The sequence below is a fragment of the Oncorhynchus mykiss genome, chromosome 13 (assembly GCF_013265735.2).
Source record: "Oncorhynchus mykiss isolate Arlee chromosome 13, USDA_OmykA_1.1, whole genome shotgun sequence".
In the NCBI taxonomy this organism is placed as follows: domain Eukaryota; kingdom Metazoa; phylum Chordata; class Actinopteri; order Salmoniformes; family Salmonidae; genus Oncorhynchus; species Oncorhynchus mykiss.
In genome coordinates, this window is record NC_048577.1 from 71,031,247 (window position 1) to 71,039,415 (window position 8,169).

Consider the following 8,169-nt stretch of genomic DNA (forward strand, 5'->3'; position numbering starts at 1 on the left):
CCTGTGTGAATTTAAGTATGCTCTCTCTAATTCTCTCTTTCTCTCTTTCTTTCTTTCTCTCTCTCGGAGGACCTGAGCCCTAGGACCATGCCTCAGGACTACCTGGCATGATGACTCCTTGCTGTCCCCAGTCCATCTGGCCGTGCTGCTGCTCCAGTTTCAACTGTTCTGCCTGTGGCTATGGAACCCTGACCTGTTCACCGGACGTGCTGCCTGTCCCGGACCTGCTGTTTTCATCTCTCTAGAGACAGCAGGAGCGGTAGGGATACTCTTAATGATCGGCTATGAAAAGCCAACTGACATTTACTCCTGAGTTGCTGACTTGCTGCACCCTCGACAACTACTGTGATTATTATTATTTGACCATGCTGGTCATTTATGAACATTTGAACATCTTGGCCATGTTCTGTTATAATCTCCACCCGGCACATCCAGAAGAGGACTGGCCACCCCTAAAAGCCTAGTTCTTCTCTAGGTTTCTTCCTAGGTTTTGGCCTTTCTAGGGAGTTTTTCCTAGCCACCGTGCTTCTACACCTGCATTGCTTGCTGTTTGGGGTTTTAGGCTGGGTTTCTGTACAGCACTTTGAGATATCAGCTGATGTACGAAGGGCTATATAAAAACTTTTGATTTGATTTGATTTGAAAATGTCTGTTGACAGTGCTTTTTAGTTTAGGACGGCTTAATCAATGTCTGGAAAACCATCTCGTGGTGGACAGGTAAGCTCCGGGGTGAAGTTCCCCCTCCCATCAGTTTGCCCTCCCCCAATCCTAAACCTAACCATTTGTGGGTAAAATGCTAAACTGGCCCCAGTATCAGCGTCTAGGGTAAAATGCTAAACTGGCCCAGTATCAGCGTCTAGGGTAAAATGCTAAACTGGCCCAGTATCAGCGTTTAGGGGCAACTTCACCCTACACCGTACAGGTTTATACCACGGACCACGGGGTTAAGCAAGGATGCATCCCAAATGGAACACTGTTCCCTATGTAGTGCACTACATTTGACCAGAGCAATATTCTCCTAATATACTAAAACTATGAAATAAACTCAGTCCCCAACCCTCAGGGACAGTTTCCCAGACACAGACGAAGCCTAACCCTGGATTGAAACAACTCTTTCAGCTGAGATTCTCCACAGACCATGCTTTTTGTCCAGAACTAAGCTTAATCAGTGTCCGGGAAATTGCTAAGGCTCAGATGTGATCACTGACAATTAATTTAAACATTAGAGAAGCCTATAAATATCTATGTTTTTGCTGTAAATTACCTTTGAATTCTGAGCTGGTTCGTATAATCCAGCTGGTTCATATAATACAGCTGGTTCATACAACTGGTTCATATAATCCAGCTGGTTCATATAATACAGCTGGTTCATACAACTGGTTCATATAATCCAGCTGGTTCATATAATACAGCTGGTTCATACAACTGGTTCATATAATCCAACTGGTTCATATAATCCAACTGGTTCATATAATCCAACTGGTTCACATAATACAGCTGGTTCATACAACTGGTTCATATAATCCAGCTGGTTCATATAATCCAGCTGGTTCATACAACTGGTTCATATAATCCAACTGGTTCATATAATCCAACTGGTTCACATAATACAGCTGGTTCATATAATACAGCTGGTTCATATAATACAGCTGGTTCATATAATACAGCTGGTTCATATAGTACAGCTGGTTCATATAATACAGCTGGTTCATATAATCCAGCTGGTTCATATAATTCAGCTGGTTCATATAATACAGCTGGTTCATATAATACAGCTGGTTCATATAGTACAGCTGGTTCATATAGTACAGCTGGTTCATATAGTACTGTAGTCTGAACTCGATGAGAGTACAAGAGAATGTGTGGATAAAACATCTATATTCAAAACGTTTATTTGTGCAAGACTGCCCTCTGCAGTCTTACTCTGATTAATGCAGACTATTGGTTTGATTCTGACCGGACCAACAACTGGAATTATTCATTTCAACATCAGTTAGTCCTTTTAAGACAATGGAATTAATAATACATTTTTCCGTTAGCAATTAGATTGAACTTGCATGTTTTGTCAGAGGGTGACTGTTATCTAATAGCTTTTGAAACAAGGGTGTCATCAAAGCTGTGTTGTATTCAGTAGGTCAGTCTTAGCTCATTTTCAAAAATGCATTGTTATACATTACAAGCTCAAAACAAAAGTGACAATCAATGACAGTAACTGTGGCCCTTTGCAAGACAATTCATTGGAAGCCAGCCGCACCATTGGAAGCCAGCTGTGTCGGAGGAAACATTGTACAACTGGCCACTGAGTCAGCGTGCATGCATCCGGCCTGCCACAAGGAGTCGCTAGAGCACGATGGGACAAGGACATCCCGGCCAGCCAAACCCTCCCCTAACCCGGATGACGCTGGGCTAATTGTGCGCCTCCTCATGGGTCTCCAGGTCGCGGCCGGCTGCGACACAGCCTGGGATCGAACCCGGGTCTGTGATGCAATACCTTAGACCGCTGCGCCACTCGGGAGGCAGTCCCAATCCTAAAGTTAACCATTAGTGGGTAAAATGCTAAACTGACCCAAGATCAGTGTCTAGGGACAACTTCACCCTAAAGGCTTAGGATCGTGCAGTAAGATGTGATGTATATGCATGTATTCACCACTAAAGGGCAGCATTACTGTAGAATATCATCACTGACTGACCAGCATGACCAGCTGAGAACACTGTACTGTAGAATATCATCACTGACTGACCAGCATGACCAGCTGAAAACACTGTACTGTAGAATCCAACCACTGACTGACCAGCTGAGAACACTGTGCTGTAGAATATCATCACTGACTGACCAGCATGACCAGCTGAAAACACTGTACTGTAGATTCGCACCACTGACAGACCAGCATGACCAGCTGAGAACACTGTACTGTAGAATCCAACCACTGACAGACCAGCTGAGAACACTGTACTGTAGAATCTCACCACTGACTGACCAGCATGACCAGCTGAAAACACTGTACTGTAGAATCCAACCACTGACTGACCAGCTGAGAACACTGTACTGTAGAATCTCACCACTGACTGACCAGCATGACCAGCTGAAAACACTGTACTGTAGAATCCAACCACTGACTGACCAGCTGAGAACACTGTACTGTAGAATCCCACCACTGACTGACCAGCATGACCAGCTGAAAACACTGTACTGTAGATTCGCACCACTGACAGACCAGCATGACCAGCTGAAAACACTGTACTGTAGAATCCCACCACTGACTGACCAGCTGAGAACACTGTACTGTAGAATCCCACCACTGACTGACCAGCTGAGAACACTGTACTGTAGAATCCCACCACTGACTGACCAGCTGAGAACACTGTACTGTAGAATCCCACCACTGACTGACCAGCATGACCAGCTGAAAACACTGTACTGTAGAATCCCACCACTGACAGACCAGCTGAGAACACTGTACTGTAAAATCCCACCACTGACTGACCAGCATGACCAGCTGAAAACACTGTACTGTAGAATCCCACCACTGACAGACCAGCTGAGAACACTGTACTGTAAAATCCCACCACTGACTGACCAGCATGACCAGCTGAAAACACTGTACTGTAGAATCCCACCACTGACTGACCAGCTGAGAACACTGTACTGTAGAATCCCACGACTGACTGACCAGCATGACCAGCTGAAAACACTGTACTGTAGAATCCCACCACTGACTGACCAGCTGAGAACACTGTACTGTAGAATCCCACCACTGACTGACCAGCTGAGAACACTGTACTGTAGAATCCCATAACTGACTGACCAGCTGAGAACACTGTACTGTAGAATCCCACCACTGACTGACCAGCTGAGAACACTGTACTGTAGAATCCCACCACTGACTGACCAGCATGACCAGCTGAGAACACTGTACTGTAGAATCCCACCACTGACAGACCAGCATGACCAGCTGAGAACACTGTACTGTAGAATCCCACTACTGACTGACCAGCTGAGAACACTGTACTGTAGAATCCCACCACTGACTGACCAGCATGACCAGCTGAAAACACTGTACTGTAGAATCCCACCACTGACTGACCAGCTGAGAACACTGTACTGTAGAATCCCATCACTGACTGACCAGCTGAGAACACTGTACTGTAGAATCCCACCACTGACTGACCAGCTGAGAACACTGTACTGTAGAATCCCACCACTGACTGACCAGCTGAGAACACTGTACTGTAGAATCCCACCACTGACTGACCAGCATGACCAGCTGAGAACACTGTACTGTAGAATCCCACCATTGACTGACCAGCATGACCAGCTGAAAACACTGTACTGTAGAATATCATCACTGACTGACCAGCATGACCAGCTGAAAACACTGTACTGTAGAATCCCACTACTGACTGACCAGCTGAGAATACTGTACTGTAGAATCCCACCACTGACTGACCAGCATGACCAGCTGAGAACACTGTACTGTAGAATCCCACCACTGACTGACCAGCTGAGAACACTGTACTGTAGAATCCCACTACTGACTGACCAGCTGAGAACACTGTACTGTAGAATCCCGCCACTGACTGACCAGCTGAGAACACTGTACTGTAGAATCCCACCACTGACTGACCAGCATGACCAGCTGAGAACACTGTACTGTAGAATCCCACCACTGACTGACCAGCTGAGAACACTGTACTGTAGAATCCCACCACTGACTGACCAGCTGAGAACACTGTACTGTAGAATCCCACTACTGACTGACCAATAAGACCAGCTGAGAACACTGTACTGTAGAATCCCACCACTGACTGACCAATAAGACCAGCTGAGAAGACTGTACTGTAGAATCCCACCACTGACTGACCAGCATGACCAGCTGAGAACACTGTACTGTAGAATCCCACCACTGACTGACCAGCATGACCAGCTGAGAACACTGTACTGTAGAATCCCACCACTGACTGACCAGCTGAGAACACTGTACTGTTGAATCCCACCACTGACTGACCAGCTGAGAACACTGTACTGTAGAATCCCACCACTGACTGACCAGCTGAGAACACTGTACTGTAGAATCCCACCACTGACTGACCAGCAGGACCAGCTGAGAACACTGTACTGTAGAATCCCACCACTCAGTGCTTAATTTGAGCCGGATTCTGCCGGAACAGGATCCTGCACCTCTCAGTTTTGGACTATTTAGTTCTAGAACCCATTTACCAGGATCCTGTACCTCTCAGTTTTGAACTATTTTGTTCTAGAACCCATTTACCAGGAACCTGTACCTCTCAGTTTTGGAGTATTTAGTTCTAGAACCCATTTACCAGGATCCTGTACCTCTCAGTTTTGGACTATTTAGTTCTAGAACCCATTTACCAGGAACCTGTACCTCTCCTGGCATGACTTTTTTTTCACTGTTTGCAAAGTAACAATTCTAATAAAAGTAATCAAAGTGAATTAATGTTGACTCCACTGTAATTCTCCATGATACATTCAAATACATTTGCCAAAGTTACAGAATTACTGCTGTCTGTTCAGAAATAAATGAAATTATTCCGAGTACTACACCAGGAGTAGGACTATAATTTAGACACAGATCATCAATAGTTTATTATTTTAAAATAGCCAAGCTGTGGATTGTGTGTAGCCTAATCAAAAGGCATTATTTTAGAATAAGCCTAGCTGTGGAATGTGTGTAGCCCAATCACAAGGCATTGTTTTAAAACAACCTAGCTGTGGATTGTGTGTAGCCCAATCACAAGGCATTATTTTAGAATAGCCTAGCTGTGGATTGTGTGTAGCCAAATCACAAGGCATTATTTTAAAATAGCCTAGCTGTGGATTGTGTGTAGCCCAATCACAAGGCATTGTTTTAAAACAGCCTAGCTGTGGATTATGTGTAGTCCAATCACACGGCATTATTTTAAAATAGCCTAGCTGTGGATTGTGTGTAGTCCAATCACACGGCATTATTTTAAAATAGCCTAGCTGTGGATTGTGTGTAGCCCAATCACAAGGCATTATTTTAGAATAGCCTAGCTGTGGAATGTGTGTAGCCCAATCACAAGGCATTATTTTAAAATAGCCTAGCTGTGGATTGTGTGTAGCCCAATCACAAGGCACGTCTACAGTCGGGAACACCCGGCAAATCTGTCAGTGAAGCAGCACGTAGCCAAAGCAGTCCTTTCGTGATATTTCAAAAACAATCGTGGGAAAACACGGATCCTGCTGAAAAGAGAAGACGGATCTGTCTGTAGCCTTCCACGTTATGAACCTCCAAATATACCTATCGAACGAACAGCGTTGTTTTAAAAAGTAAAACAACAGAGGGGTGAGCTTTTGGTACTAGCTCATCGGCCATCGCCTGTGAGTCAGCTGCATCATTGGGTTAGTTAGTTAGTGAAACTGGCAAGCTGTTTTAAGTACAAACATGTCCTCCTCATATTGTACAATACGTGTCTCCACACACCTAGGTCTAGGCTGTTGATGGATTCAAGACAAGGTCGTTTTTTGATTAATCTCGGATACTAAGTTTGTCAGTGTCAAATTATAGCCTGTCATTTCGGTCATTTGTGAGGTATTACAAAAGGTTCTGCTGAAGTCTCTCGTCATCTAAACCGATGTAGAATCGCATCAAATGCCTTTATAAAGGCCAGTTTTTCCCAGGACCCTATGCTACAAAAATGTCCTGCGTGTGCAACTTCCTTGTCAAAATCCTTTAAATTGACCACAAAGTTTTAGGCTAGGAATGGACCACCGGTGGTCCTAGACTAGGACCCCCAGTATGTTAGACTAGGACCACCAGTATGTTAGACTAGGACCACCAGTATGTTAGACTAGGACCACCAGTATGTTAGACTAGGACCACCAGTATGTTAGACTAGGACCACCAGTATGTTAGACTAGGACCACCAGTATGTTAGACTAGGACCACCAGTATGTTAGACTAGGACCACCAGTATGTTAGGCTAGGACCACCAGTATGTTAGGCTAGGACCACCGGTATGTTAGGCTAGGACCACCGGTATGTTAGGCTAGGACCACCGGTATGTTAGACTAGGACCACCAGTATGTTAGACTAGGACCACCGGTATGTTAGACTAGGACCACCAGTATGTTAGACTAGGACCACCAGTATGTTAGGCTAGGACCACCAGTATGTTAGACTAGGACCACCAGTATGTTAGACTAGGACCACCAGTATGTTAGGCTAGGACCCCCGGTATGTTAGACTAGGACCACCAGTATGTTAGACTAGGACCACCAGTATGTTAGACTAGGACCACCAGTATGTTAGACTAGGACCACCAGTATGTTAGACTAGGACCACCAGTATGTTAGACTAGGACCACCGGTATGTTAGGCTAGGACCACCGGTATGTTAGACTAGGACCACCGGTATGTTAGGCTAGGACCACCAGTATGTTAGACTAGGACGACCAGTATGTTAGACTAGGACCACCGGTATGTTAGACTATGACCACCAGTATGTTAGACTAGGACCACCGGTATGTTAGACTAGGAATGGACCACCAGTATGTTAGGCTAGGACCACCGGTATGTTAGACTAGGAATGGACCACCAGTATGTTAGGCTAGGACCACCGGTATGTTAGACTAGGAATGGACCACCAGTATGTTAGACTAGGACCACCAGTATGTTAGACTAGGACCACCGGTATGTTAGACTAGGACCACCGGTATGTTAGACTAGGACCACCAGTATGTTAGACTAGGAATGGACCACCAGTATGTTAGGCTAGGACCACCGGTATGTTAGACTAGGACCACCAGTATGTTAGACTAGGACCACCGGTATGTTAGACTAGGACCACCGGTATGTTAGACTAGGACCCCCAGTATGTTAGACTAGGACCACCGGTATGTTAGACTAGGACCACCAGTATGTTAGACTAGGACCACCGGTATGTTAGACTAGGACCACCGGTATGTTAGACTAGGACCCCCAGTATGTTAGACTAGGACCACCAGTATGTTAGACTAGGACCACCAGTATGTTAGACTAGGACCACCAGTATGTTAGACTAGGACCACCAGTATGTTAGGCTAGGACCCCCGGTATGTTAGACTAGGACCACCAGTATGTTAGACTAGGACCACTAGTATGTTAGACTAGGACCACCAGTATGTTAGACTAGGACCACCAGTATG